At 49.8% G+C, this 26,606-nt stretch overlaps 46 non-coding genes across 46 annotated transcripts; all 46 read left to right on the top strand.

The window, feature by feature from the left end:
• The first annotated feature begins 37 nt into the window (after window positions 1-37).
• On the top strand, window positions 38-111 carry TRNAT-AGU. The gene has a single exon. It is a non-coding gene; the product is annotated as a tRNA-Thr (tRNA).
• A 145-nt stretch (window positions 112-256) lies between these two features.
• On the top strand, window positions 257-330 carry TRNAT-AGU. Its single transcript has one exon. It is a non-coding gene; the product is annotated as a tRNA-Thr (tRNA).
• A 472-nt stretch (window positions 331-802) lies between these two features.
• Window positions 803-884, top strand: TRNAS-GCU. Its single transcript has one exon. It is a non-coding gene; the product is annotated as a tRNA-Ser (tRNA).
• A 252-nt stretch (window positions 885-1,136) lies between these two features.
• On the top strand, window positions 1,137-1,210 carry TRNAT-AGU. The gene has a single exon. It is a non-coding gene; the product is annotated as a tRNA-Thr (tRNA).
• A 145-nt stretch (window positions 1,211-1,355) lies between these two features.
• On the top strand, window positions 1,356-1,429 carry TRNAT-AGU. Its single transcript has one exon. It is a non-coding gene; the product is annotated as a tRNA-Thr (tRNA).
• A 472-nt stretch (window positions 1,430-1,901) lies between these two features.
• TRNAS-GCU lies at window positions 1,902-1,983 on the top strand. The gene has a single exon. It is a non-coding gene; the product is annotated as a tRNA-Ser (tRNA).
• Window positions 1,984-2,235: 252 nt separating this feature from the next.
• On the top strand, window positions 2,236-2,309 carry TRNAT-AGU. The gene has a single exon. It is a non-coding gene; the product is annotated as a tRNA-Thr (tRNA).
• A 145-nt stretch (window positions 2,310-2,454) lies between these two features.
• On the top strand, window positions 2,455-2,528 carry TRNAT-AGU. The gene has a single exon. It is a non-coding gene; the product is annotated as a tRNA-Thr (tRNA).
• Window positions 2,529-3,000: 472 nt separating this feature from the next.
• Window positions 3,001-3,082, top strand: TRNAS-GCU. The gene has a single exon. It is a non-coding gene; the product is annotated as a tRNA-Ser (tRNA).
• A 252-nt stretch (window positions 3,083-3,334) lies between these two features.
• Window positions 3,335-3,408, top strand: TRNAT-AGU. Its single transcript has one exon. It is a non-coding gene; the product is annotated as a tRNA-Thr (tRNA).
• A 145-nt stretch (window positions 3,409-3,553) lies between these two features.
• TRNAT-AGU lies at window positions 3,554-3,627 on the top strand. The gene has a single exon. It is a non-coding gene; the product is annotated as a tRNA-Thr (tRNA).
• Window positions 3,628-4,099: 472 nt separating this feature from the next.
• Window positions 4,100-4,181, top strand: TRNAS-GCU. Its single transcript has one exon. It is a non-coding gene; the product is annotated as a tRNA-Ser (tRNA).
• A 252-nt stretch (window positions 4,182-4,433) lies between these two features.
• TRNAT-AGU lies at window positions 4,434-4,507 on the top strand. Its single transcript has one exon. It is a non-coding gene; the product is annotated as a tRNA-Thr (tRNA).
• Window positions 4,508-4,653: 146 nt separating this feature from the next.
• Window positions 4,654-4,727, top strand: TRNAT-AGU. The gene has a single exon. It is a non-coding gene; the product is annotated as a tRNA-Thr (tRNA).
• A 472-nt stretch (window positions 4,728-5,199) lies between these two features.
• On the top strand, window positions 5,200-5,281 carry TRNAS-GCU. The gene has a single exon. It is a non-coding gene; the product is annotated as a tRNA-Ser (tRNA).
• Window positions 5,282-5,533: 252 nt separating this feature from the next.
• TRNAT-AGU lies at window positions 5,534-5,607 on the top strand. The gene has a single exon. It is a non-coding gene; the product is annotated as a tRNA-Thr (tRNA).
• A 145-nt stretch (window positions 5,608-5,752) lies between these two features.
• Window positions 5,753-5,826, top strand: TRNAT-AGU. Its single transcript has one exon. It is a non-coding gene; the product is annotated as a tRNA-Thr (tRNA).
• Window positions 5,827-6,298: 472 nt separating this feature from the next.
• Window positions 6,299-6,380, top strand: TRNAS-GCU. The gene has a single exon. It is a non-coding gene; the product is annotated as a tRNA-Ser (tRNA).
• Window positions 6,381-6,632: 252 nt separating this feature from the next.
• Window positions 6,633-6,706, top strand: TRNAT-AGU. The gene has a single exon. It is a non-coding gene; the product is annotated as a tRNA-Thr (tRNA).
• Window positions 6,707-6,850: 144 nt separating this feature from the next.
• On the top strand, window positions 6,851-6,924 carry TRNAT-AGU. The gene has a single exon. It is a non-coding gene; the product is annotated as a tRNA-Thr (tRNA).
• A 472-nt stretch (window positions 6,925-7,396) lies between these two features.
• TRNAS-GCU lies at window positions 7,397-7,478 on the top strand. Its single transcript has one exon. It is a non-coding gene; the product is annotated as a tRNA-Ser (tRNA).
• A 252-nt stretch (window positions 7,479-7,730) lies between these two features.
• On the top strand, window positions 7,731-7,804 carry TRNAT-AGU. The gene has a single exon. It is a non-coding gene; the product is annotated as a tRNA-Thr (tRNA).
• Window positions 7,805-7,951: 147 nt separating this feature from the next.
• Window positions 7,952-8,025, top strand: TRNAT-AGU. Its single transcript has one exon. It is a non-coding gene; the product is annotated as a tRNA-Thr (tRNA).
• Window positions 8,026-8,497: 472 nt separating this feature from the next.
• Window positions 8,498-8,579, top strand: TRNAS-GCU. The gene has a single exon. It is a non-coding gene; the product is annotated as a tRNA-Ser (tRNA).
• A 252-nt stretch (window positions 8,580-8,831) lies between these two features.
• TRNAT-AGU lies at window positions 8,832-8,905 on the top strand. Its single transcript has one exon. It is a non-coding gene; the product is annotated as a tRNA-Thr (tRNA).
• Window positions 8,906-9,053: 148 nt separating this feature from the next.
• Window positions 9,054-9,127, top strand: TRNAT-AGU. The gene has a single exon. It is a non-coding gene; the product is annotated as a tRNA-Thr (tRNA).
• Window positions 9,128-9,599: 472 nt separating this feature from the next.
• Window positions 9,600-9,681, top strand: TRNAS-GCU. The gene has a single exon. It is a non-coding gene; the product is annotated as a tRNA-Ser (tRNA).
• A 252-nt stretch (window positions 9,682-9,933) lies between these two features.
• On the top strand, window positions 9,934-10,007 carry TRNAT-AGU. The gene has a single exon. It is a non-coding gene; the product is annotated as a tRNA-Thr (tRNA).
• A 145-nt stretch (window positions 10,008-10,152) lies between these two features.
• On the top strand, window positions 10,153-10,226 carry TRNAT-AGU. Its single transcript has one exon. It is a non-coding gene; the product is annotated as a tRNA-Thr (tRNA).
• A 472-nt stretch (window positions 10,227-10,698) lies between these two features.
• TRNAS-GCU lies at window positions 10,699-10,780 on the top strand. Its single transcript has one exon. It is a non-coding gene; the product is annotated as a tRNA-Ser (tRNA).
• Window positions 10,781-20,832: 10,052 nt separating this feature from the next.
• Window positions 20,833-20,906, top strand: TRNAT-AGU. Its single transcript has one exon. It is a non-coding gene; the product is annotated as a tRNA-Thr (tRNA).
• A 259-nt stretch (window positions 20,907-21,165) lies between these two features.
• Window positions 21,166-21,239, top strand: TRNAT-AGU. Its single transcript has one exon. It is a non-coding gene; the product is annotated as a tRNA-Thr (tRNA).
• Window positions 21,240-21,711: 472 nt separating this feature from the next.
• On the top strand, window positions 21,712-21,793 carry TRNAS-GCU. Its single transcript has one exon. It is a non-coding gene; the product is annotated as a tRNA-Ser (tRNA).
• A 252-nt stretch (window positions 21,794-22,045) lies between these two features.
• On the top strand, window positions 22,046-22,119 carry TRNAT-AGU. The gene has a single exon. It is a non-coding gene; the product is annotated as a tRNA-Thr (tRNA).
• Window positions 22,120-22,263: 144 nt separating this feature from the next.
• TRNAT-AGU lies at window positions 22,264-22,337 on the top strand. Its single transcript has one exon. It is a non-coding gene; the product is annotated as a tRNA-Thr (tRNA).
• A 472-nt stretch (window positions 22,338-22,809) lies between these two features.
• Window positions 22,810-22,891, top strand: TRNAS-GCU. Its single transcript has one exon. It is a non-coding gene; the product is annotated as a tRNA-Ser (tRNA).
• A 252-nt stretch (window positions 22,892-23,143) lies between these two features.
• Window positions 23,144-23,217, top strand: TRNAT-AGU. Its single transcript has one exon. It is a non-coding gene; the product is annotated as a tRNA-Thr (tRNA).
• Window positions 23,218-23,362: 145 nt separating this feature from the next.
• Window positions 23,363-23,436, top strand: TRNAT-AGU. The gene has a single exon. It is a non-coding gene; the product is annotated as a tRNA-Thr (tRNA).
• A 259-nt stretch (window positions 23,437-23,695) lies between these two features.
• TRNAT-AGU lies at window positions 23,696-23,769 on the top strand. Its single transcript has one exon. It is a non-coding gene; the product is annotated as a tRNA-Thr (tRNA).
• A 470-nt stretch (window positions 23,770-24,239) lies between these two features.
• On the top strand, window positions 24,240-24,321 carry TRNAS-GCU. Its single transcript has one exon. It is a non-coding gene; the product is annotated as a tRNA-Ser (tRNA).
• Window positions 24,322-24,573: 252 nt separating this feature from the next.
• Window positions 24,574-24,647, top strand: TRNAT-AGU. Its single transcript has one exon. It is a non-coding gene; the product is annotated as a tRNA-Thr (tRNA).
• A 144-nt stretch (window positions 24,648-24,791) lies between these two features.
• TRNAT-AGU lies at window positions 24,792-24,865 on the top strand. The gene has a single exon. It is a non-coding gene; the product is annotated as a tRNA-Thr (tRNA).
• A 472-nt stretch (window positions 24,866-25,337) lies between these two features.
• Window positions 25,338-25,419, top strand: TRNAS-GCU. The gene has a single exon. It is a non-coding gene; the product is annotated as a tRNA-Ser (tRNA).
• Window positions 25,420-25,671: 252 nt separating this feature from the next.
• TRNAT-AGU lies at window positions 25,672-25,745 on the top strand. The gene has a single exon. It is a non-coding gene; the product is annotated as a tRNA-Thr (tRNA).
• A 146-nt stretch (window positions 25,746-25,891) lies between these two features.
• TRNAT-AGU lies at window positions 25,892-25,965 on the top strand. Its single transcript has one exon. It is a non-coding gene; the product is annotated as a tRNA-Thr (tRNA).
• A 472-nt stretch (window positions 25,966-26,437) lies between these two features.
• On the top strand, window positions 26,438-26,519 carry TRNAS-GCU. Its single transcript has one exon. It is a non-coding gene; the product is annotated as a tRNA-Ser (tRNA).
• Window positions 26,520-26,606: the final 87 nt, after the last annotated feature.

The raw sequence follows: 26,606 nt of genomic DNA, 5'->3' as shown, positions 1-26,606 counted from the left end.
CTTGATCGGGTGGCCTGGGCCTTTGATCCCCACGTGAGGTGCTGTGGCTTAGTTGGTCAAAGCGCCTGTCTAGTAAACAGGAGATCCTGAGTTCAAATCTCAGCAGTGCCTAACGTGGAGTCTTTCCATTTAGAAAGTTTTCAGTACTGCGCAAGCTTAACGTCTCCCAAGCGTGGTAGGTCTCCAACCCACGCAAGAAATTGCCCCCCCCCCAAGATTTGAAGAAAACTCTCACAAAGGGCCTGGTCCCCAGCGAGGCGCTGTGGCTTAGTTGGTCAAAGCGCCTGTCTAGTAAACAGGAGATCCTGAGTTCAAATCTCAGCAGTGCCTGCCGTGGAGTCCTTCCATTTATAACGTTTTTGGTCTTGCCCAAGCCCAATGTCACCCCCGAGCCTCCCAAGCGTGGCAGATTTCCAACCCAGCGCTGGACTCACGGAAAAACCCTGCCACCAAAGATTTGAAAAATTCTCCCTGTACATACCAGCCCATTGGGCTAAAGATCGGCCCTGGATGCCCTCTCAATGGAGGGGACTTGGTCTTTGGAGGGAGCACGCCTCACCATCAACATTCTGGAGCGCAGAACAATTCAGGCGTCCCTTCAAAGTTGGATACCTCTTCTTCTGTGAGAACCGCAGATGGGAATCCAGTCAGAAGGAAGCAGATTGTCCCAGGAGGACGTGGTGCTCAGACCTGCTCAGACTCCTGCCAGACTCTCCGTGTGCCCTTCCAGTTTGTCGCCATCTAGCTAGGCCTTTCTCAAACACCACAGAAAAGAAACTGCAGAAGGGCAGAGAGCACAGGTGACGAGGTGGCCGAGTGGTTAAGGCGATGGACTGCTAATCCATTGTGCTCTGCACGCATGGGTTCGAATCCCATTCTCGTCGGTAGTTTAGTTGGCGTTCGATGTAAACGTGCTGGACGTGAAGCATCTCGCGACCCCATGGCCTTATGCACACAGAAAAAAGGCACAGTCATCCTAGACGCAGACAATCTACCTCCATCCTGTGCCACCCCCCATAAAATACAGCTCATCTTGAGCCCTGTCCACTTTTCATATCTGCACCTAGCACCCCTCCCCACTGCTGCTCTCACCTTTGCACTTGATCGGGTGGCCTGGGCCTTTGATCCCCACGTGAGGTGCTGTGGCTTAGTTGGTCAAAGCGCCTGTCTAGTAAACAGGAGATCCTGAGTTCAAATCTCAGCAGTGCCTAACGTGGAGTCTTTCCATTTAGAACGTTTTCAGTATTGCGCAAGCTTAACGTCTCCCAAGCGTGGTAGGTCTCCAACCCACGCAAGAAATTGCCCCCCCCCCAAGATTTGAAGCAAACTCTCACAAAGGGCCTGGTCCCCAGCGAGGCGCTGTGGCTTAGTTGGTCAAAGCGCCTGTCTAGTAAACAGGAGATCCTGAGTTCAAATCTCAGCAGTGCCTGCCGTGGAGTCCTTCCATTTATAACGTTTTTGGTCTTGCCCAAGCCCAATGTCACCCCCGAGCCTCCCAAGCGTGGCAGATTTCCAACCCAGCGCTGGACTCACGGAAAAACCCTGCCACCAAAGATTTGAAAAATTCTCCCTGTACATACCAGCCCATTGGGCTAAAGATCGGCCCTGGATGCCCTCTCAATGGAGGGGACTTGGTCTTTGGAGGGAGCACGCCTCACCATCAACATTCTGGAGCGCAGAACAATTCAGGCGTCCCTTCAAAGTTGGATACCTCTTCTTCTGTGAGAACCGCAGATGGGAATCCAGTCAGAAGGAAGCAGATTGTCCCAGGAGGACGTGGTGCTCAGACCTGCTCAGACTCCTGCCAGACTCTCCGTGTGCCCTTCCAGTTTGTCGCCATCTAGCTAGGCCTTTCTCAAACACCACAGAAAAGAAACTGCAGAAGGGCAGAGAGCACAGGTGACGAGGTGGCCGAGTGGTTAAGGCGATGGACTGCTAATCCATTGTGCTCTGCACGCATGGGTTCGAATCCCATTCTCGTCGGTAGTTTAGTTGGCGTTCGATGTAAACGTGCTGGACGTGAAGCATCTCGCGACCCCATGGCCTTATGCACACAGAAAAAAGGCACAGTCATCCTAGACGCAGACAATCTACCTCCATCCTGTGCCACCCCCCATAAAATACAGCTCATCTTGAGCCCTGTCCACTTTTCATATCTGCACCTAGCACCCCTCCCCACTGCTGCTCTCACCTTTGCACTTGATCGGGTGGCCTGGGCCTTTGATCCCCACGTGAGGTGCTGTGGCTTAGTTGGTCAAAGCGCCTGTCTAGTAAACAGGAGATCCTGAGTTCAAATCTCAGCAGTGCCTAACGTGGAGTCTTTCCATTTAGAAAGTTTTCAGTATTGCGCAAGCTTAACGTCTCCCAAGCGTGGTAGGTCTCCAACCCACGCAAGAAATTGCCCCCCCCCCAAGATTTGAAGAAAACTCTCACAAAGGGCCTGGTCCCCAGCGAGGCGCTGTGGCTTAGTTGGTCAAAGCGCCTGTCTAGTAAACAGGAGATCCTGAGTTCAAATCTCAGCAGTGCCTGCCGTGGAGTCCTTCCATTTATAACGTTTTTGGTCTTGCCCAAGCCCAATGTCACCCCCGAGCCTCCCAAGCGTGGCAGATTTCCAACCCAGCGCTGGACTCACGGAAAAACCCTGCCACCAAAGATTTGAAAAATTCTCCCTGTACATACCAGCCCATTGGGCTAAAGATCGGCCCTGGATGCCCTCTCAATGGAGGGGACTTGGTCTTTGGAGGGAGCACGCCTCACCATCAACATTCTGGAGCGCAGAACAATTCAGGCGTCCCTTCAAAGTTGGATACCTCTTCTTCTGTGAGAACCGCAGATGGGAATCCAGTCAGAAGGAAGCAGATTGTCCCAGGAGGACGTGGTGCTCAGACCTGCTCAGACTCCTGCCAGACTCTCCGTGTGCCCTTCCAGTTTGTCGCCATCTAGCTAGGCCTTTCTCAAACACCACAGAAAAGAAACTGCAGAAGGGCAGAGAGCACAGGTGACGAGGTGGCCGAGTGGTTAAGGCGATGGACTGCTAATCCATTGTGCTCTGCACGCATGGGTTCGAATCCCATTCTCGTCGGTAGTTTAGTTGGCGTTCGATGTAAACGTGCTGGACGTGAAGCATCTCGCGACCCCATGGCCTTATGCACACAGAAAAAAGGCACAGTCATCCTAGACGCAGACAATCTACCTCCATCCTGTGCCACCCCCCATAAAATACAGCTCATCTTGAGCCCTGTCCACTTTTCATATCTGCACCTAGCACCCCTCCCCACTGCTGCTCTCACCTTTGCACTTGATCGGGTGGCCTGGGCCTTTGATCCCCACGTGAGGTGCTGTGGCTTAGTTGGTCAAAGCGCCTGTCTAGTAAACAGGAGATCCTGAGTTCAAATCTCAGCAGTGCCTGCCGTGGAGTCCTTCCATTTAGAAAGTTTTCAGTACTGCGCAAGCTTAACGTCTCCCAAGCGTGGTAGGTCTCCAACCCACGCAAGAAATTGCCCCCCCCCCAAGATTTGAAGAAAACTCTCACAAAGGGCCTGGTCCCCAGCGAGGCGCTGTGGCTTAGTTGGTCAAAGCGCCTGTCTAGTAAACAGGAGATCCTGAGTTCAAATCTCAGCAGTGCCTGCCGTGGAGTCCTTCCATTTATAACGTTTTTGGTCTTGCCCAAGCCCAATGTCACCCCCGAGCCTCCCAAGCGTGGCAGATTTCCAACCCAGCGCTGGACTCACGGAAAAACCCTGCCACCAAAGATTTGAAAAATTCTCCCTGTACATACCAGCCCATTGGGCTAAAGATCGGCCCTGGATGCCCTCTCAATGGAGGGGACTTGGTCTTTGGAGGGAGCACGCCTCACCATCAACATTCTGGAGCGCAGAACAATTCAGGCGTCCCTTCAAAGTTGGATACCTCTTCTTCTGTGAGAACCGCAGATGGGAATCCAGTCAGAAGGAAGCAGATTGTCCCAGGAGGACGTGGTGCTCAGACCTGCTCAGACTCCTGCCAGACTCTCCGTGTGCCCTTCCAGTTTGTCGCCATCTAGCTAGGCCTTTCTCAAACACCACAGAAAAGAAACTGCAGAAGGGCAGAGAGCACAGGTGACGAGGTGGCCGAGTGGTTAAGGCGATGGACTGCTAATCCATTGTGCTCTGCACGCATGGGTTCGAATCCCATTCTCGTCGGTAGTTTAGTTGGCGTTCGATGTAAACGTGCTGGACGTGAAGCATCTCGCGACCCCATGGCCTTATGCACACAGAAAAAAGGCACAGTCATCCTAGACGCAGACAATCTACCTCCATCCTGTGCCACCCCCCATAAAATACAGCTCATCTTGAGCCCTGTCCACTTTTCATATCTGCACCTAGCACCCCTCCCCACTGCTGCTCTCACCTTTGCACTTGATCGGGTGGCCTGGGCCTTTGATCCCCACGTGAGGTGCTGTGGCTTAGTTGGTCAAAGCGCCTGTCTAGTAAACAGGAGATCCTGAGTTCAAATCTCAGCAGTGCCTAACGTGGAGTCTTTCCATTTAGAAAGTTTTCAGTACTGCGCAAGCTTAACGTCTCCCAAGCGTGGTAGGTCTCCAACCCACGCAAGAAATTGCCCCCCCCCCCAAGATTTGAAGAAAACTCTCACAAAGGGCCTGGTCCCCAGCGAGGCGCTGTGGCTTAGTTGGTCAAAGCGCCTGTCTAGTAAACAGGAGATCCTGAGTTCAAATCTCAGCAGTGCCTGCCGTGGAGTCCTTCCATTTATAACGTTTTTGGTCTTGCCCAAGCCCAATGTCACCCCCGAGCCTCCCAAGCGTGGCAGATTTCCAACCCAGCGCTGGACTCACGGAAAAACCCTGCCACCAAAGATTTGAAAAATTCTCCCTGTACATACCAGCCCATTGGGCTAAAGATCGGCCCTGGATGCCCTCTCAATGGAGGGGACTTGGTCTTTGGAGGGAGCACGCCTCACCATCAACATTCTGGAGCGCAGAACAATTCAGGCGTCCCTTCAAAGTTGGATACCTCTTCTTCTGTGAGAACCGCAGATGGGAATCCAGTCAGAAGGAAGCAGATTGTCCCAGGAGGACGTGGTGCTCAGACCTGCTCAGACTCCTGCCAGACTCTCCGTGTGCCCTTCCAGTTTGTCGCCATCTAGCTAGGCCTTTCTCAAACACCACAGAAAAGAAACTGCAGAAGGGCAGAGAGCACAGGTGACGAGGTGGCCGAGTGGTTAAGGCGATGGACTGCTAATCCATTGTGCTCTGCACGCATGGGTTCGAATCCCATTCTCGTCGGTAGTTTAGTTGGCGTTCGATGTAAACGTGCTGGACGTGAAGCATCTCGCGACCCCATGGCCTTATGCACACAGAAAAAAGGCACAGTCATCCTAGACGCAGACAATCTACCTCCATCCTGTGCCACCCCCCATAAAATACAGCTCATCTTGAGCCCTGTCCACTTTTCATATCTGCACCTAGCACCCCTCCCCACTGCTGCTCTCACCTTTGCACTTGATCAGGTGGCCTGGGCCTTTGATCCCCACGTGAGGTGCTGTGGCTTAGTTGGTCAAAGCGCCTGTCTAGTAAACAGGAGATCCTGAGTTCAAATCTCAGCAGTGCCTAACGTGGAGTCTTTCCATTTAGAAAGTTTTCAGTACTGCGCAAGCTTAACGTCTCCCAAGCGTGGTAGGTCTCCAACCCACGCAAGAAATTGCCCCCCCCCCAAGATTTGAAGAAAACTCTCACAAAGGGCCTGGTCCCCAGCGAGGCGCTGTGGCTTAGTTGGTCAAAGCGCCTGTCTAGTAAACAGGAGATCCTGAGTTCAAATCTCAGCAGTGCCTGCCGTGGAGTCCTTCCATTTATAACGTTTTTGGTCTTGCCCAAGCCCAATGTCACCCCCGAGCCTCCCAAGCGTGGCAGATTTCCAACCCAGCGCTGGACTCACGGAAAAACCCTGCCACCAAAGATTTGAAAAATTCTCCCTGTACATACCAGCCCATTGGGCTAAAGATCGGCCCTGGATGCCCTCTCAATGGAGGGGACTTGGTCTTTGGAGGGAGCACGCCTCACCATCAACATTCTGGAGCGCAGAACAATTCAGGCGTCCCTTCAAAGTTGGATACCTCTTCTTCTGTGAGAACCGCAGATGGGAATCCAGTCAGAAGGAAGCAGATTGTCCCAGGAGGACGTGGTGCTCAGACCTGCTCAGACTCCTGCCAGACTCTCCGTGTGCCCTTCCAGTTTGTCGCCATCTAGCTAGGCCTTTCTCAAACACCACAGAAAAGAAACTGCAGAAGGGCAGAGAGCACAGGTGACGAGGTGGCCGAGTGGTTAAGGCGATGGACTGCTAATCCATTGTGCTCTGCACGCATGGGTTCGAATCCCATTCTCGTCGGTAGTTTAGTTGGCGTTCGATGTAAACGTGCTGGACGTGAAGCATCTCGCGACCCCATGGCCTTATGCACACAGAAAAAAGGCACAGTCATCCTAGACGCAGACAATCTACCTCCATCCTGTGCCACCCCCCATAAAATACAGCTCATCTTGAGCCCTGTCCACTTTTCATATCTGCACCTAGCACCCCTCCCCACTGCTGCTCTCACCTTTGCACTTGATCGGGTGGCCTGGGCCTTTGATCCCCACGTGAGGTGCTGTGGCTTAGTTGGTCAAAGCGCCTGTCTAGTAAACAGGAGATCCTGAGTTCAAATCTCAGCAGTGCCTAACGTGGAGTCTTTCCATTTAGAAAGTTTTCAGTACTGCGCAAGCTTAACGTCTCCCAAGCGTGGTAGGTCTCCAACCCACGCAAGAAATTGCCCCCCCCCAAGATTTGAAGAAAACTCTCACAAAGGGCCTGGTCCCCAGCGAGGCGCTGTGGCTTAGTTGGTCAAAGCGCCTGTCTAGTAAACAGGAGATCCTGAGTTCAAATCTCAGCAGTGCCTGCCGTGGAGTCCTTCCATTTATAACGTTTTTGGTCTTGCCCAAGCCCAATGTCACCCCCGAGCCTCCCAAGCGTGGCAGATTTCCAACCCAGCGCTGGACTCACGGAAAAACCCTGCCACCAAAGATTTGAAAAATTCTCCCTGTACATACCAGCCCATTGGGCTAAAGATCGGCCCTGGATGCCCTCTCAATGGAGGGGACTTGGTCTTTGGAGGGAGCACGCCTCACCATCAACATTCTGGAGCGCAGAACAATTCAGGCGTCCCTTCAAAGTTGGATACCTCTTCTTCTGTGAGAACCGCAGATGGGAATCCAGTCAGAAGGAAGCAGATTGTCCCAGGAGGACGTGGTGCTCAGACCTGCTCAGACTCCTGCCAGACTCTCCGTGTGCCCTTCCAGTTTGTCGCCATCTAGCTAGGCCTTTCTCAAACACCACAGAAAAGAAACTGCAGAAGGGCAGAGAGCACAGGTGACGAGGTGGCCGAGTGGTTAAGGCGATGGACTGCTAATCCATTGTGCTCTGCACGCATGGGTTCGAATCCCATTCTCGTCGGTAGTTTAGTTGGCGTTCGATGTAAACGTGCTGGACGTGAAGCATCTCGCGACCCCATGGCCTTATGCACACAGAAAAAAGGCACAGTCATCCTAGACGCAGACAATCTACCTCCATCCTGTGCCACCCCCCATAAAATACAGCTCATCTTGAGCCCTGTCCACTTTTCATATCTGCACCTAGCACCCCTCCCCACTGCTGCTCTCACCTTTGCACTTGATCGGGTGGCCTGGGCCTTTGATCCCCACGTGAGGTGCTGTGGCTTAGTTGGTCAAAGCGCCTGTCTAGTAAACAGGAGATCCTGAGTTCAAATCTCAGCAGTGCCTAACGTGGAGTCTTTCCATTTAGAAAGTTTTCAGTACTGCGCAAGCTTAACGTCTCCCAAGCGTGGTAGGTCTCCAACCCACGCAAGAAATTGCCCCCCCCCCCCCAGATTTGAAGAAAACTCTCACAAAGGGCCTGGTCCCCAGCGAGGCGCTGTGGCTTAGTTGGTCAAAGCGCCTGTCTAGTAAACAGGAGATCCTGAGTTCAAATCTCAGCAGTGCCTGCCGTGGAGTCCTTCCATTTATAACGTTTTTGGTCTTGCCCAAGCCCAATGTCACCCCCGAGCCTCCCAAGCGTGGCAGATTTCCAACCCAGCGCTGGACTCACGGAAAAACCCTGCCACCAAAGATTTGAAAAATTCTCCCTGTACATACCAGCCCATTGGGCTAAAGATCGGCCCTGGATGCCCTCTCAATGGAGGGGACTTGGTCTTTGGAGGGAGCACGCCTCACCATCAACATTCTGGAGCGCAGAACAATTCAGGCGTCCCTTCAAAGTTGGATACCTCTTCTTCTGTGAGAACCGCAGATGGGAATCCAGTCAGAAGGAAGCAGATTGTCCCAGGAGGACGTGGTGCTCAGACCTGCTCAGACTCCTGCCAGACTCTCCGTGTGCCCTTCCAGTTTGTCGCCATCTAGCTAGGCCTTTCTCAAACACCACAGAAAAGAAACTGCAGAAGGGCGGAGAGCACAGGTGACGAGGTGGCCGAGTGGTTAAGGCGATGGACTGCTAATCCATTGTGCTCTGCACGCATGGGTTCGAATCCCATTCTCGTCGGTAGTTTAGTTGGCGTTCGATGTAAACGTGCTGGACGTGAAGCATCTCGCGACCCCATGGCCTTATGCACACAGAAAAAAGGCACAGTCATCCTAGACGCAGACAATCTACCTCCATCCTGTGCCACCCCCCATAAAATACAGCTCATCTTGAGCCCTGTCCACTTTTCATATCTGCACCTAGCACCCCTCCCCACTGCTGCTCTCACCTTTGCACTTGATCGGGTGGCCTGGGCCTTTGATCCCCACGTGAGGTGCTGTGGCTTAGTTGGTCAAAGCGCCTGTCTAGTAAACAGGAGATCCTGAGTTCAAATCTCAGCAGTGCCTAACGTGGAGTCTTTCCATTTAGAAAGTTTTCAGTACTGCGCAAGCTTAACGTCTCCCAAGCGTGGTAGGTCTCCAACCCACGCAAGAAATTGCCCCCCCCCCCCCCAGATTTGAAGAAAACTCTCACAAAGGGCCTGGTCCCCAGCGAGGCGCTGTGGCTTAGTTGGTCAAAGCGCCTGTCTAGTAAACAGGAGATCCTGAGTTCAAATCTCAGCAGTGCCTGCCGTGGAGTCCTTCCATTTATAACGTTTTTGGTCTTGCCCAAGCCCAATGTCACCCCCGAGCCTCCCAAGCGTGGCAGATTTCCAACCCAGCGCTGGACTCACGGAAAAACCCTGCCACCAAAGATTTGAAAAATTCTCCCTGTACATACCAGCCCATTGGGCTAAAGATCGGCCCTGGATGCCCTCTCAATGGAGGGGACTTGGTCTTTGGAGGGAGCACGCCTCACCATCAACATTCTGGAGCGCAGAACAATTCAGGCGTCCCTTCAAAGTTGGATACCTCTTCTTCTGTGAGAACCGCAGATGGGAATCCAGTCAGAAGGAAGCAGATTGTCCCAGGAGGACGTGGTGCTCAGACCTGCTCAGACTCCTGCCAGACTCTCCGTGTGCCCTTCCAGTTTGTCGCCATCTAGCTAGGCCTTTCTCAAACACCACAGAAAAGAAACTGCAGAAGGGCGGAGAGCACAGGTGACGAGGTGGCCGAGTGGTTAAGGCGATGGACTGCTAATCCATTGTGCTCTGCACGCATGGGTTCGAATCCCATTCTCGTCGGTAGTTTAGTTGGCGTTCGATGTAAACGTGCTGGACGTGAAGCATCTCGCGACCCCATGGCCTTATGCACACAGAAAAAAGGCACAGTCATCCTAGACGCAGACAATCTACCTCCATCCTGTGCCACCCCCCATAAAATACAGCTCATCTTGAGCCCTGTCCACTTTTCATATCTGCACCTAGCACCCCTCCCCACTGCTGCTCTCACCTTTGCACTTGATCGGGTGGCCTGGGCCTTTGATCCCCACGTGAGGTGCTGTGGCTTAGTTGGTCAAAGCGCCTGTCTAGTAAACAGGAGATCCTGAGTTCAAATCTCAGCAGTGCCTAACGTGGAGTCTTTCCATTTAGAAAGTTTTCAGTACTGCGCAAGCTTAACGTCTCCCAAGCGTGGTAGGTCTCCAACCCACGCAAGAAATTGCCCCCCCCCCAAGATTTGAAGAAAACTCTCACAAAGGGCCTGGTCCCCAGCGAGGCGCTGTGGCTTAGTTGGTCAAAGCGCCTGTCTAGTAAACAGGAGATCCTGAGTTCAAATCTCAGCAGTGCCTGCCGTGGAGTCCTTCCATTTATAACGTTTTTGGTCTTGCCCAAGCCCAAAGTCACCCCCGAGCCTCCCAAGCGTGGCAGATTTCCAACCCAGCGCTGGACTCACGGAAAAACCCTGCCACCAAAGATTTGAAAAATTCTCCCTGTACATACCAGCCCATTGGGCTAAAGATCGGCCCTGGATGCACTCTCAATGGAGGGGACTTGGTCTTTGGAGGGAGCACGCCTCACCATCAACATTCTGGAGCGCAGAACAATTCAGGCGTCCCTTCAAAGTTGGATACCTCTTCTTCTGTGAGAACCGCAGATGGGAATCCAGTCAGAAGGAAGCAGATTGTCCCAGGAGGACGTGGTGCTCAGACCTGCTCAGACTCCTGCCAGACTCTCCGTGTGCCCTTCCAGTTTGTCGCCATCTAGCTAGGCCTTTCTCAAACACCACAGAAAAGAAACTGCAGAAGGGCGGAGAGCACAGGTGACGAGGTGGCCGAGTGGTTAAGGCGATGGACTGCTAATCCATTGTGCTCTGCACGCATGGGTTCGAATCCCATTCTCGTCGGTAGTTTAGTTGGCGTTCGATGTAAACGTGCTGGACGTGAAGCATCTCGCGACCCCATGGCCTTATGCACACAGAAAAAAGGCACAGTCATCCTAGACGCAGACAATCTACCTCCATCCTGTGCCACCCCCCATAAAATACAGCTCATCTTGAGCCCTGTCCACTTTTCATATCTGCACCTAGCACCCCTCCCCACTGCTGCTCTCACCTTTGCACTTGATCGGGTGGCCTGGGCCTTTGATCCCCACGTGAGGTGCTGTGGCTTAGTTGGTCAAAGCGCCTGTTGGTGGTTGAGACCCCTGGCCTCTCTCCGATAGTCCCTGACTACCTGGCGGTCAGCTCGCGTTGTGTCTGCAGGCCTGGGAGATTGGTTTCGAGAAGTAACACAGACGGAGACATATAAGTTGTGAAACCAAGCTCTTTTAATTTTGGCTCGTTGCTGGTTATATAGGGGGGAAATAGGGGGCGTACAACATAACATTTGACATACATATAACTGTTCTTTTAACTTAAAGAAATGGAATTTTCCACTAAGGACAGCTGATGTTTGAGCTTCAACTTTACCCTAGATAATAGGGGAAGTTAAACACAAAAAAGAACACGTACATTCCTAAATTAAACATGGCTTTAGACAATAGAGGAAGCGAAACCCAGACAGAGCACACACACACTTTATGTTGCTTGCTTAACTAAAACACATATATAAAATGGAATGTGGATAAACAAAATGGATTCTAAGCTAGGTCAATTCTCCAGGTCAAACAATATGGATACTAAACTTAGGTCCATTCCCCACAATCCCCTCTTAAAATCTAATTAAACCTTAATTGATTTTCTCACCCGAGCCTCCTCGGGTAGTGTTAGAACTCATGATCATTTAGGAATGTCATCAGGGGATATACATCTCCCTGGTATATCTAATGTGAGTGGCGGATTAACCCTTTGCATCCCTGCTGGAGGAAAGGGACCAAGTCACATCCATCCCTAAATGATGAGGTTCTTTTTCTTTTGCTTATGCATTTTAACATATGTGGAGTAATCCCCGGGTGCGTTCCCGGGTGCGTGTGGCTTTGGGGTGTCATAATCTGGAACTTGATTTGACACCATGGAAGTGTCGTGGGTGGGGGATTTGGAGGCCCTGGCAATGATACACATTATAAGCTTAAAACATGCATATAGAAATAATAGAAAAAGCAAAATTATTATAATAGTCATAGCAATGTCTTTTAACCATGAGAATATCCCTCCAAGCCCAAAACTCCCTTTACCAAAAGGACTTCATGTTTTAGCAATATCCCTGGCTTCTTGTTGCAGGCTATCTACCTCCTTTCGGTGTTGTGCAATAATGTCATAATAATCGGGTATTTCAACAGATGTATTGTGTATCCATGTGCAACACTCGTAATCCTCTGTAACCTCACATAACCCAGTAAGGGCAGCACTCATGCTTTCGATGGCTAGGTTATGGAGCTCAAGTTGTTTCTTAATTGCTCTCATCTCTTCATTTAAATTGGTGATGTCCCCCGAATTTTTATCTAGGATTTCATCAAGAATTTTAGAGTAATTGTTTAGCCTTTTCATTATGTCTAATCCCCACCCGGTCCACGAAGGAAACCAGGCCCATGCCATATCCTTCTCAAAAAATAATTCCCTTTTATGGCGATGTTTAAGGGGATACCTAGGATGCCTACTAGCTTCAAGGAGGTGCTCACCCTTGTCATCTCCCACTACGCCCATAATGGGGACTAGGGATGCAAGATAGCACCATCCCTGGGGTTCAGTGGGGATCCAAGGGTGACAGATTTTCCCACAACAAATATAAACACTGTTTCCTAGGGCTAGGGGCCGTTTGTTGAATATTGTCATTACCTCGTCAGAAAGACTTGAAAAGGTGAAACTTGACAACAGCTGACCTACTGGGGAGGTGGAGCTTGAGCTAAGGAAATCCATTAAGGTGGCGTTCATGGTAGGGTCTGAAGTGTGAAATATAGGGTCCTTAATTGAAATCATTGAAAAATTAATTTTAGTATGTTGGCAAACTTCAGCCCTTTTAGTGGAGTTCCCCAACCTGAAACACCAGTCTGGGGAGTGGCTTCTACCAATAATTGGGAACGTAAGGGTATTATTTGGAAGTGTCCTTGTGACGTTTGTAAGGATAATGGGAGGTGTGCCGTTTAAGAGGGGATAAAAATTTAGGGGTATCGCCATTAGAGGGATCCTAGCAGTACTAGGGTGTAGTTTACTACAAATCCAACACTTTTCATATCCAGTTTTCCGAGCATAAGCATATTTAAACTTTAACAATAACATATTGTCTGTGAGACTATCTGTCTTGCTCCCTTTGTTATATAGTTGTGTACCTCTCTTGTGCCTGGTATATATAACATTGGTGGTGATCTGATCTCTAACTTGTGCGATGGTTATTTGTTGGGAACTAAGGTTACTGGAAGGGATACTCCTCTTACCTCGGGGCACTTGCATTTCTTCGCTGTAATTTTTACCACAAATACCTCGCAACCCCCCTAAATCTTCTGGGCTATAAATACAGTTGGTGGTAACCCATACTATGGTGAAAACTGATAATGAGGTAAGTCCTATGAGTAACCAAAGTTTTCCAGAGTCCGGTGAAATTAAGATTGTCATTTTTTCTACAGGGCCAAGGCTGTCTGCCTCCGGAACCCCCTTTTCTTGACTATCCTGTTCAAGGCCAGGGCAAGTCAGCTTGCCCTCGTTAGTGCCTCTCTTGCTTCTGGATCTTCCTCTTCAAGGCCAAGGCAACTTGCCTCCGTTAGTACCTCTCTTGTCTCTAAATCCGGACTTGCTTCTGGACTTGCTTCTGGGGTCGGACCTTTCTTTACCAACTTTACTCGGGTTGCGTGGATCCAGGTGGGGCTGTTCTCTGTCAGGACTGCTGTTCTGGTCACTGCAACAATGATGGTGGGAGGTCCGTAGGTGAAGTCTTGCGGTCTTTTCCCTTTTGGATGTAGCTTGACCACTACTTCGTCCCCCTCCCTGAAGGGGTGTGTGTTTTCCTGTGAAGAAAAAGGACATTTGCGAGTAACATCTTCCTCGGTGCGGACCAAGGTTTCGATCAGCTTCCTTACATATTCATCTCTCAGGTTATCAAGGTTATCCATGGTCATAAAAGTTTTCCTAGACCATGGGGTGGGGAAAGGTCTACCAAACAGGATTTCAAAGGGGGAATACCCTAGGGCTTTGTTGGGGGTCATTCTTATTTCAGCCATGATGGCTGGGAGGTACCTTTTCCAATTGGAAAAGGTTCCACCTGTTGCTTTCCTCACCTTGTCTTTAATCGTCCTATTCATCCGTTCCACAATCCCAGAGCTTTGGGGGTGGTAGGGAATGTGGAATTTCCATTCTACCTGTAATGTCTTGGCCAGTTCTCTACAAATTTTAGATGTGAAGGCGGGGCCTTGGTCTGAGTTTATTTGTATAGGTATTCCCCATCTGGGGACTATCTCTCTTGTCAGGATTCCTACCACTGTTTTAGCATCTTCTCTTCTTGTAGGGAATGCCTCTGGCCATCTACTGAAAACATCTATTATTACACAAACTGGCTGTGTGCCCCCCTTTACTGGGAGGTGAGTGAAATCAATTTGTAGATGTGTGAATGGCGTTGTTGGATAGGGTAGGTGCTCGTGTTTGACCTTGTGTGGGTTGTTGGGGTTGTTCCTAATGCAGGTTATGCATCTCTGAACAAAACTTTTTACCATAGGTTCAACTCTGGTAATGTAAAACATTGTTTTAAGTTGTTGTAAAGTGGCTTTCCAACCTATGTGTCCTATTCCGTGAACATGTGCTATGTAGATTGGGGCACTATGTTGTGGGATGCATGGTCTCCCCTCTTTGCAAATGAGTCCAGTTTTCGGACTCTTTTGTAACACCGGAAAACACCAATCAGCAAGTTCCTCTGGGGTAGCGGAAGCTTGCAAATCAGTTAGCAGCTGTGTTTCATCTGGGAGGAGAGGTACCAAGGTTGGCATGGTCAGGAAAGTTGAAATAACTGTCTTAGCCGCTGACTTGGCTGTGATATCAGCAAGGGCGTTTCCTTTTGATATGTCATCTGAGCCTTGAGTGTGTGCTCTACAATGGATGATGGCTAATTCTGATGGGAGTTTTATGGCATCTAGCAATTGTTTTATCAATTGGGCATGTGAAATGCGCTTCCCGTCGGCTCCTATATATCCTCTGATGGACCACAATACTCCATGGTCAAAGACAACACCATGAGCGTACCTGGAATCAGTATATATAGTCACAGGTTGGTTGGCATACAGGGTGCAAGCTCTTGTTAAGGCTATTAACTCGGCTGCTTGTGCTGACTGGTGGTTGATTGGTTCCGCCTCGATGACCACATCAGGTAATTTTACTACTGCGTAACCCGCATGATAAGTGTTGTCATTTGGGCGGGAGCAAGAACCATCTACAAAAATTACATCCCCTCTTTCCAGAGGGGACTTTTGCATGTCTAATCTGGGAGATGTCATGACTTCTATAGATTCTAAACAACTGTGTTCTTCCGCTATAGTGTCATCATTGGACTTCAGTCCCAGCAATCCATTTAGGATCATTGCTGGTCCTGCCGTGGTGGAATTGTACTGGACTTTTAGTTGGGGGTTACTCAGCAATATAATCTCATATCCACTCTGTCTCTGGGCAGACATATGTTGTGTGTGTATCCCTTTCAGAATAGATAACACATCATGAGTTGTGTGTAGGGTGGTAGGGTGACCCAGTGTGAAAACAGTAGCCATTTCGACAACCATAGCGCAAGTAGCCAGTGCTCGGAGGCACGAAGGAAAACCCTGGACTTGTAGAGGCATGACCTTAGAAAAAAATGCGACTGGTCGCATCTTCCCACCGTGTTCTTGGCCGAGAACGCCCGCCATGGTTTTACAATTATCCCTAGCATACAAATGAAACATTTGACTATAATCAGAGAGGCCAAGACCAGGACTTGTCATCATTGAACATTTCAATGCCCTAAACGCTTCACACATTTCTTCTGACCATTTAACATTATCGGGGGAATCTTTTAGCGTGGCTTGTCTTAAAATATTATCATAGAAGGAGCAATCGCGTATCCATTGCCTGCAATAGCTTATCATCCCAAGGAAAGATAACATGTCTTTCTTGGTGTGTGGGGTGACCAGGCCCACGATGGCATCGACCCGCGATTTGCTCAAGCTTCTTACTCCCTTTGAGAAGACAAAGCCTAAGTATTCCACCTTTTCTAAACACCACTGTAACTTCTGTTTCGACACTTTGTATCCACATTCTAACAACCACAATAACAATGACTTGCTATCTTCCTGGCTGGCTTCCACTGATTGGCTGCAGACCATCAGGTCATCGACATATTGCAGCACTACTGAACCTTGGGGGGGTTCCATGGCCTTAGTGTGGACTGTAGTACAATACTAAAAACCACGGGGGAGTCCACATATCCTTGCGGTAATCTTGACCAAGTCATTTGGCGCTTTCCATCAAGGCTAAAAGAAAAAATGGGCCTTGTCTCTTTGTCAACAGGTATACTGAAGAAGGCATTCTTCAGATCGATAACCGAAAAATGGGAGGCTTCATGTGGGATGGTTGCCAGAAGCGCGCTAATGTCTGGGACTATTGGCGCGATGGGAATAACTAAATTGTTAATAGCCCTTAGGTCTTGCACAAAACGGTACTGGCCATCGGGCTTTTTTACTGGGTTTACCGGTGTGTTGTAGGATGAGATACAATACTCCAGTATACCTTTCTCCAGGTATTCTTCTACCTGGGGAGTGATTCCTTCTATTTTCTCTGGTGACAAAGGATACTGTTTTTGGTAAACTGGCATAGCTTGGGGTTTGAGGGTGGCTTTATACGGGGTACAGTCTATTAAACCCGTGTCATGATTCCCTTCTGCCCAGATTTCGTTCGGCAGGTCTAGTGGTAGACTTACACAAATAAAATCTTCGCTTCTCTGAGTAACCTTCAGATTTGGTTCCACCGAAAAACAGGGCGAATCTACAATCAGTCCTCCCCCCCTCTTATCCACTGTGATACTCAAACTTAGTTTTTCAAAGAGATTTCTACCAAGCAGGTTTACTGGGCACCCGGGTATTATACTAAAGGCATGGGAGCAGATAAATCTGCCTGTACCGTCGGTAACCTTCAAGCGATTAGTCTTGAAAGTGGGAGTTGATACCCCGTTTATTCCCATAGAAGGCGTTGACCTTTCCCTTGGGCCAGAATAATTACTTGGTGCCATAACGGACGTGGTCGCGCCGGAGTCTACGATAAACGCGAGTTTTCTTTGGTTTACCGTTAAGTCTACGAGGGGCAACTCTTTCCAAGTTTCTGTGATTTGTGGGAAAGTCGGGATATCAGCCTCCGGGCACCATCAGCGTTGTTGCTGTTGGTTTGACCAGTTGATAGGGAATTTATTCCCTGTCAACGTCGCCTGTGGTTGTTGTTCAGTGGACATGCTGTTGTTCTGGGGTTGGTAGTTTTTTCGGGGTCTAGGGCAGTCCCTGGCCCAATGATTAGGGTCTCCGCAATTGTAGCAGGTACCCTGGGGGTACCTAGGCTGTGGTGGATCTCTCTGGTTCCTACCTCTCCCATATTCATTTCGGTTCTGACTAGGGTAACCTCTACCTCGACCTCTGCTCATTCCCCTCCCATACTGTGGGTCATCAATTTTGTCAGTAAAATGGTGGGTACTGATAGTTGGTTTCTTTATCTCAAAACATCCAGCAGCCTCCTTTTCAAAAAGATGCTTTTGGAAATTTGGCACCGTATCGGATGGCCAAGAGGAAACCATTTGTTTGATGGGGATGACGAGGTGAGGCAGAGTGTTAATCAGAAAAGTAGAAATGAATAATTGATCATTATCCCGTATCTTTAAACCGGCTTCTTGAACCCAACAGTCATGGAATCTCTTCCAATATTCGGGGATGGGTTCATCTTTCTTTTGTTTGCATGCTAACGCGGTGGATAGGGATGATTTTTGTTTAAAAACTCTCTTCATTTCATTCTCCAATTCCTCCCACATTTTGGCTACTCCAACTTCCGTGTTTAATGCATACTGTCCGGCTAAAGGATTGGATGGGGGAGGGGGTCGTGGTGGTGGTGGGTCTACTTCCTCCTGTTTTATCTGTATTGTATTAATGGAAGGTACCTTTGTCCAATCCCACTCTGACCTAGGACCAATGATTCCGTCTATTATCAGACGCATGTCTTCCTGTGTATAATTCCTCCCCTTACAAGCCTTTTTTAGATAATTCAATGTTCCCAATGGGGCCGCTGTGGGTTTGGGACAGTTCTTTACTATTCTATCGATGTCCTCTAACTCTATGGGTTTTTTTACCAGATAATTCCCCATTGTCATAAAAGGAAAATGCTTATTGTCCCCTTCGGCAATGGTTGGGGGCCCTGGGGGGTTCGGGTTGGGGTCGGATGCATTATATATTTTCCCACTCCTGTTATGGTGTGGGGAAAAAGTTCCACCTTCTAAATTACCGATAGGTTCCGGCATTCCTTGAATGACCGGTGGACGGGGGGAGGTTGGGGACATCCGTACTGCGATACCGGGGGAATGGGGCATTCGGATTGTCGATCTCATGGGGCTGTAAGTGGTGACACGTGGCGTACTTAGTCTTTGCGGGGTAGGGGTAGATGCCCCCTGAGCAGGTTGGTCGGGTGCTGTAGGTCTTATGTGATATGCTCCCTGTGGGTCATTTGTTGGTTCTATCTCGGGTAGTGCGGAGACTATAGCTAGGGTTTCACATTCATCCAATATCGGATAAATATGACTGTAGGGCGGGGGTGTAGTGTAAAATTGTTTAGTGTTATTTTGTTGAGTATGGCTTGGTTTGGACAAAGTGTTCATCCGCTCCAAGTCATGGCACTTCTTTGGGTCTAGCACTTTAACTAATTTCTTTTTACCCTTTTTCTGTTGAACCTCCTTCCAGTAAGGGGCATATTGTAACCAACTCAACCCTCCTTGCTCCATATATTCCTGGTCCCACCCTGGGTCGGGACCATAATATGGCCACACTGTTTTGTCTAAAAGGCATAATCCTTTCACCATATCCATGTGGAAGGGGTCATTGGCGCCTTCCCGTGGAAAGGGATTGGAACTATGCATGGCTTCGGTCCATCCCGCTATATTATCCACCCATGGATTAATTAGGAAATAATCAGTCCCGCTAACCCTTGCTACATATTCTTTACATGTTTCTCCAAGATCTGGTACAGGGGGTGGTTTACTACCTCCGTGGCCCATGGTTGTAAACACCGGCGGTCTTCGGAGGGGTAAGTCCACCTTAATCGGTGACCAACGCTACCGACTACGCAATAAAAATCGTCGTGCCAGACGACTTGGGAACACGATCCTATTCTTCCTAGTACCGATGGTGCTAATACTTCGTTGGGGGAGTTAATTATTGCCCGAACGACAGAATGTAATAATATCCCGTCGGTATTTGATATTATATATGTAACCCGTGGTTCTCCCCTGTTACACCAGTGACAACTCATTTGTTGCAGAAAGCTGATCCCTGGTGTTGGTAGATATTTCTTATCTGCTTATATGTTATACCGATCAAATTATAGTCTATCTCCCCGTGAAAATTGATCCTATAATATACGGTCCTACACTTGGGATTGGTGGAGATAACTTGGGTCCCTAGGAACCTTCTTACACTAATAGGTGGAACTATGGTAACTAACTTAGCACAATTTAAATGGCAATACGTTATATCAAAACTCAAACAGTAGGTACAAAGGGGACACGTCATGTATTCTATCACGGGTTATGTATCAGGATATGGAACGTTCACAGTGCTCGACTGCCACGGGTTGCCCCGTGCGTCTTCCCAAAACGTGAACTGGTCACCGTTGTATTTCAGCCGTGCTGACAATACGGGGCGGTTCGAATGCAGTGTGACCACTCTGGCATTCTCATCAGATAAAGGACATTTAGTAAATGACTCGAGTTTGTTCACTTACCAACCAAACCCGTTGAGTCATACAAACAGATTATCTTATACTTCTATGCGATAGATAAGAAAAGCATAAAGATTTTCAGACACAAAACGAGCTGATTTTCTAACTCTTCTAAGCCTCCCCGAGACTAGATATTTCCTTGAAATATCTCTATTATGTGCAGACTGTATTTCCGGAATACATCAACACTTATTATGGTTCAATTGGATCTGAGTTTAATCAGCGCCCCCGTCACCTCACTACAATCGGTTACATAGAAAAAAAGATTTCTACTTACCGAGTGAGTAGGTGTTCGTGGAGGATGATTTTCAGATCCCGGACGAGCCCCCACTTCTGTTGGTGGTTGAGACCCCTGGCCTCTCTCCGATAGTCCCTGACTACCTGGCGGTCAGCTCGCGTTGTGTCTGCAGGCCTGGGAGATTGGTTTCGAGAAGTAACACAGACGGAGACATATAAGTTGTGAAACCAAGCTCTTTTAATTTTGGCTCGTTGCTGGTTATATAGGGGGGAAATAGGGGGCGTACAACATAACATTTGACATACATATAACTGTTCTTTTAACTTAAAGAAATGGAATTTTCCACTAAGGACAGCTGATGTTTGAGCTTCAACTTTACCCTAGATAATAGGGGAAGTTAAACACAAAAAAGAACACGTACATTCCTAAATTAAACATGGCTTTAGACAATAGAGGAAGCGAAACCCAGACAGAGCACACACACACTTTATGTTGCTTGCTTAACTAAAACACATATATAAAATGGAATGTGGATAAACAAAATGGATTCTAAGCTAGGTCAATTCTCCAGGTCAAACAATATGGATACTAAACTTAGGTCCATTCCCCACAGCGCCTGTCTAGTAAACAGGAGATCCTGAGTTCAAATCTCAACAGTGCCTAACGTGGAGTCTTTCCATTTAGAAAGTTTTCAGTACTGCGCAAGCTTAACGTCTCCCAAGCGTGGTAGGTCTCCAACCCACGCAAGAAATTGCCCCCCCCCCCAAGATTTGAAGAAAACTCTCACAAAGGGCCAGGTCCCCAGCGAGGCGCTGTGGCTTAGTTGGTCAAAGCGCCTGTCTAGTAAACAGGAGATCCTGAGTTCAAATCTCAGCAGTGCCTGCCGTGGAGTCCTTCCATTTATAACGTTTTTGGTCTTGCCCAAGCCCAATGTCACCCCCGAGCCTCCCAAGCGTGGCAGATTTCCAACCCAGCGCTGGACTCACGGAAAAACCCTGCCACCAAAGATTTGAAAAATTCTCCCTGTACATACCAGCCCATTGGGCTAAAGATCGGCCCTGGATGCCCTCTCAATGGAGTGGACTTGGTCTTTGGAGGGAGCACGCCTCACCATCAACATTCTGGAGCGCAGAACAATTCAGGCGCTGTGGCTTAGTTGGTCAAAGCGCCTGTCTAGTAAACAGGAGATCCTGAGTTCAAATCTCAGCAGTGCCTGCCGTGGAGTCCTTCCATTTATAACGTTTTTGGTCTTGCCCAAGCCCAATGTCACCCCCGAGCCTCCCAAGCGTGGCAGATTTCCAACCCAGCGCTGGACTCACGGAAAAACCCTGCCACCAAAGATTTGAAAAATTCTCCCTGTACATACCAGCCCATTGGGCTAAAGATCGGCCCTGGATGCCCTCTCAATGGAGGGGACTTGGTCTTTGGAGGGAGCACGCCTCACCATCAACATTCTGGAGCGCAGAACAATTCAGGCGTCCCTTCAAAGTTGGATACCTCTTCTTCTGTGAGAACCGCAGATGGGAATCCAGTCAGAAGGAAGCAGATTGTCCCAGGAGGACGTGGTGCTCAGACCTGCTCAGACTCCTGCCAGACTCTCCGTGTGCCCTTCCAGTTTGTCGCCATCTAGCTAGGCCTTTCTCAAACACCACAGAAAAGAAACTGCAGAAGGGCGGAGAGCACAGGTGACGAGGTGGCCGAGTGGTTAAGGCGATGGACTGCTAATCCATTGTGCTCTGCACGCATGGGTTCGAATCCCATTCTCGTCGGTAGTTTAGTTGGCGTTCGATGTAAACGTGCTGGACGTGAAGCATCTCGCGACCCCATGGCCTTATGCACACAGAAAAAAGGCACAGTCATCCTAGACGCAGACAATCTACCTCCATCCTGTGCCACCCCCCATAAAATACAGCTCATCTTGAGCCCTGTCCACTTTTCATATCTGCACCTAGCACCCCTCCCCACTGCTGCTCTCACCTTTGCACTTGATCGGGTGGCCTGGGCCTTTGATCCCCACGTGAGGTGCTGTGGCTTAGTTGGTCAAAGCGCCTGTCTAGTAAACAGGAGATCCTGAGTTCAAATCTCAGCAGTGCCTAACGTGGAGTCTTTCCATTTAGAAAGTTTTCAGTACTGCGCAAGCTTAACGTCTCCCAAGAGTGGTAGGTCTCCAACCCACGCAAGAAATTGCCCCCCCCCAAGATTTGAAGAAAACTCTCACAAAGGGCCTGGTCCCCAGCGAGGCGCTGTGGCTTAGTTGGTCAAAGCGCCTGTCTAGTAAACAGGAGATCCTGAGTTCAAATCTCAGCAGTGCCTGCCGTGGAGTCCTTCCATTTATAACGTTTTTGGTCTTGCCCAAGCCCAATGTCACCCCCGAGCCTCCCAAGCGTGGCAGATTTCCAACCCAGCGCTGGACTCACGGAAAAACCCTGCCACCAAAGATTTGAAAAATTCTCCCTGTACATACCAGCCCATTGGGCTAAAGATCGGCCCTGGATGCCCTCTCAATGGAGGGGACTTGGTCTTTGGAGGGAGCACGCCTCACCATCAACATTCTGGAGCGCAGAACAATTCAGGCGTCCCTTCAAAGTTGGATACCTCTTCTTCTGTGAGAACCGCAGATGGGAATCCAGTCAGAAGGAAGCAGATTGTCCCAGGAGGACGTGGTGCTCAGACCTGCTCAGACTCCTGCCAGACTCTCCGTGTGCCCTTCCAGTTTGTCGCCATCTAGCTAGGCCTTTCTCAAACACCACAGAAAAGAAACTGCAGAAGGGCGGAGAGCACAGGTGACGAGGTGGCCGAGTGGTTAAGGCGATGGACTGCTAATCCATTGTGCTCTGCACGCATGGGTTCGAATCCCATTCTCGTCGGTAGTTTAGTTGGCGTTCGATGTAAACGTGCTGGACGTGAAGCATCTCGCGACCCCATGGCCTTATGCACACAGAAAAAAGGCACAGTCATCCTAGACGCAGACAATCTACCTCCATCCTGTGCCACCCCCCATAAAATACAGCTCATCTTGAGCCCTGTCCACTTTTCATATCTGCACCTAGCACCCCTCCCCACTGCTGCTCTCACCTTTGCACTTGATCAGGTGGCCTGGGCCTTTGATCCCCACGTGAGGTGCTGTGGCTTAGTTGGTCAAAGCGCCTGTCTAGTAAACAGGAGATCCTGAGTTCAAATCTCAGCAGTGCCTAACGTGGAGTCTTTCCATTTAGAAAGTTTTCAGTACTGCGCAAGCTTAACGTCTCCCAAGCGTGGTAGGTCTCCAACCCACGCAAGAAATTGCCCCCCCCCCAAGATTTGAAGAAAACTCTCACAAAGGGCCTGGTCCCCAGCGAGGCGCTGTGGCTTAGTTGGTCAAAGCGCCTGTCTAGTAAACAGGAGATCCTGAGTTCAAATCTCAGCAGTGCCTGCCGTGGAGTCCTTCCATTTATAACGTTTTTGGTCTTGCCCAAGCCCAATGTCACCCCCGAGCCTCCCAAGCGTGGCAGATTTCCAACCCAGCGCTGGACTCACGGAAAAACCCTGCCACCAAAGATTTGAAAAATTCTCCCTGTACATACCAGCCCATTGGGCTAAAGATCGGCCCTGGATGCCCTTTCAATGGCGGGGACTTGGTCTTTGGAGGGAGCACGCCTCACCATCAACATTCTGGAGCGCAGAACAATTCAGGCGCTGTGGCTTAGTTGGTCAAAGCGCCTGTCTAGTAAACAGGAGATCCTGAGTTCAAATCTCAGCAGTGCCTGCCGTGGAGTCCTTCCATTTATAACGTTTTTGGTCTTGCCAAGCCCAATGTCACCCCGAGCCTCCCAAGCGTGGCAGATTTCCAACCCAGCGCTGGACTCACGGAAAAACCCTGCCACCAAAGATTTGAAAAATTCTCCCTATACATACCAGCCCATTGGGCTAAAGATCGGCCCTGGATGCCCTCTCAATGGAGGGGACTTGGTCTTTGGAGGGAGCACGCCTCACCATCAACATTCTGGAGCGCAGAACAATTCAGGCGTCCCTTCAAAGTTGGATATCTCTTCTTCTGTGAGAACCGCAGATGGGAATCCAGTCAGAAGGAAGCAGATTGTCCCAGGAGGACGTGGTGCTCAGACCTGCTCAGACTCCTGCCAGACTCTCCGTGTGCCCTTCCAGTTTGTCGCCATCTAGCTAGGCCTTTCTCAAACACCACAGAAAAGAAACTGCAGAAGGGCGGAGAGCACAGGTGACGAGGTGGCCGAGTGGTTAAGGCGATGGACTGCTAATCCATTGTGCTCTGCACGCATGGGTTCGAATCCCATTCTCGTCGGTAGTTTAGTTGGCGTTCGATGTAAACGTGCTGGACGTGAAGCATCTCGCGACCCCATGGCCTTATGCACACAGAAAAAAGGCACAGTCATCCTAGACGCAGACAATCTACCTCCATCCTGTGCCACCCCCCATAAAATACAGCTCATCTTGAGCCCTGTCCACTTTTCATATGTGCACCTAGCACCCCTCCCCACTGCTGCTCTCACCTTTGCACTTGATCGGGTGGCCTGGGCCTTTGATCCCCACGTGAGGTGCTGTGGCTTAGTTGGTCAAAGCGCCTGTCTAGTAAACAGGAGATCCTGAGTTCAAATCTCAGCAGTGCCTAACGTGGAGTCTTTCCATTTAGAAAGTTTTCAGTACTGCGCAAGCTTAACGTCTCCCAAGCGTGGTAGGTCTCCAACCCACGCAAGAAATTGCCCCCCCCCAAGATTTGAAGAAAACTCTCACAAAGGGCCTGGTCCCCAGCGAGGCGCTGTGGCTTAGTTGGTCAAAGCGCCTGTCTAGTAAACAGGAGATCCTGAGTTCAAATCTCAGCAGTGCCTGCCGTGGAGTCCTTCCATTTATAACGTTTTTGGTCTTGCCCAAGCCCAATGTCACCCCCGAGCCTCCCAAGCGTGGCAGATTTCCAACCCAGCGCTGGACTCACGGAAAAACCCTGCCACCAAAGATTTGAAAAATTCTCCCTGTACATACCAGCCCATTGGGCTAAAGATCGGCCCTGGATGCCCTCTCAATGGAGGGGACTTGGTCTTTGGAGGGAGCACGCCTCACCATCAACATTCTGGAGCGCAGAACAATTCAGGCGTCCCTTCAAAGTTGGATACCTCTTCTTCTGTGAGAACCGCAGATGGGAATCCAGTCAGAAGGAAGCAGATTGTCCCAGGAGGACGTGGTGCTCAGACCTGCTCAGACTCCTGCCAGACTCTCCGTGTGCCCTTCCAGTTTGTCGCCATCTAGCTAGGCCTTTCTCAAACACCACAGAAAAGAAACTGCAGAAGGGCAGAGAGCACAGGTGACGAGGTGGCCGAGTGGTTAAGGCGATGGACTGCTAATCCATTGTGCTCTGCACGCATGGGTTCGAATCCCATTCTCGTCGGTAGTTTAGTTGGCGTTCGATGTAAACGTGCTGGACGTGAAGCATCTCGCGACCCCATGGCCTTATGCACACAGAAAAAAGGCACAGTCATCCTAGACGCAGACAATCTACCTCCATCCTGTGCCACCCCCCATAAAATACAGCTCATCTTGAGCCCTGTCCACTTTTCATATCTGCACCTAGCACCCCTCCCCACTGCTGCTCTCACCTTTGCACTTGATCGGGTGGCCTGGGCCTTTGATCCCCACGTGAGGTGCTGTGGCTTAGTTGGTCAAAGCGCCTGTCTAGTAAACAGGAGATCCTGAGTTCAAATCTCAGCAGTGCCTAACGTGGAGTCTTTCCATTTAGAAAGTTTTCAGTACTGCGCAAGCTTAACGTCTCCCAAGCGTGGTAGGTCTCCAACCCACGCAAGAAATTGCCCCCCCCCCCAAGATTTGAAGAAAACTCTCACAAAGGGCCTGGTCCCCAGCGAGGCGCTGTGGCTTAGTTGGTCAAAGCGCCTGTCTAGTAAACAGGAGATCCTGAGTTCAAATCTCAGCAGTGCCTGCCGTGGAGTCCTTCCATTTATAACGTTTTTGGTCTTGCCCAAGCCCAATGTCACCCCCGAGCCTCCCAAGCGTGGCAGATTTCCAACCCAGCGCTGGACTCACGGAAAAACCCTGCCACCAAAGATTTGAAAAATTCTCCCTGTACATACCAGCCCATTGGGCTAAAGATCGGCCCTGGATGCCCTCTCAATGGAGGGGACTTGGTCTTTGGAGGGAGCACGCCTCACCATCAACATTCTGGAGCGCAGAACAATTCAGGCGTCCCTTCAAAGTTGGATACCTCTTCTTCTGTGAGAACCGCAGATGGGAATCCAGTCAGAAGGAAGCAGATTGTCCCAGGAGGACGTGGTGCTCAGACCTGCTCAGACTCCTGCCAGACTCTCCGTGTGCCCTTCCAGTTTGTCGCCATCTAGCTAGGCCTTTCTCAAACACCACAGAAAAGAAACTGCAGAAGGGCGGAGAGCACAGGTGACGAGGTGGCCGAGTGGTTAAGGCGATGGACTGCTGATCCATTGTGCTCTGCACGCATGGGTTCGAATCCCATTCTCGTCGGTAGTTTAGTTGGCGTTCGATGTAAACGTGCTGGACGTGAAGCATCTCGCGACCCCATGGCCTTATGCACACAGAAAAAAGGCACAG

The sequence above is a fragment of the Rana temporaria genome, unplaced genomic scaffold (assembly GCF_905171775.1).
Source record: "Rana temporaria unplaced genomic scaffold, aRanTem1.1, whole genome shotgun sequence".
Classification (NCBI taxonomy): Eukaryota; Metazoa; Chordata; class Amphibia; order Anura; family Ranidae; genus Rana; species Rana temporaria.
Note: the sequence above shows the minus strand (reverse complement) of the source record. Positions and strands in the feature narration are given on the sequence as shown.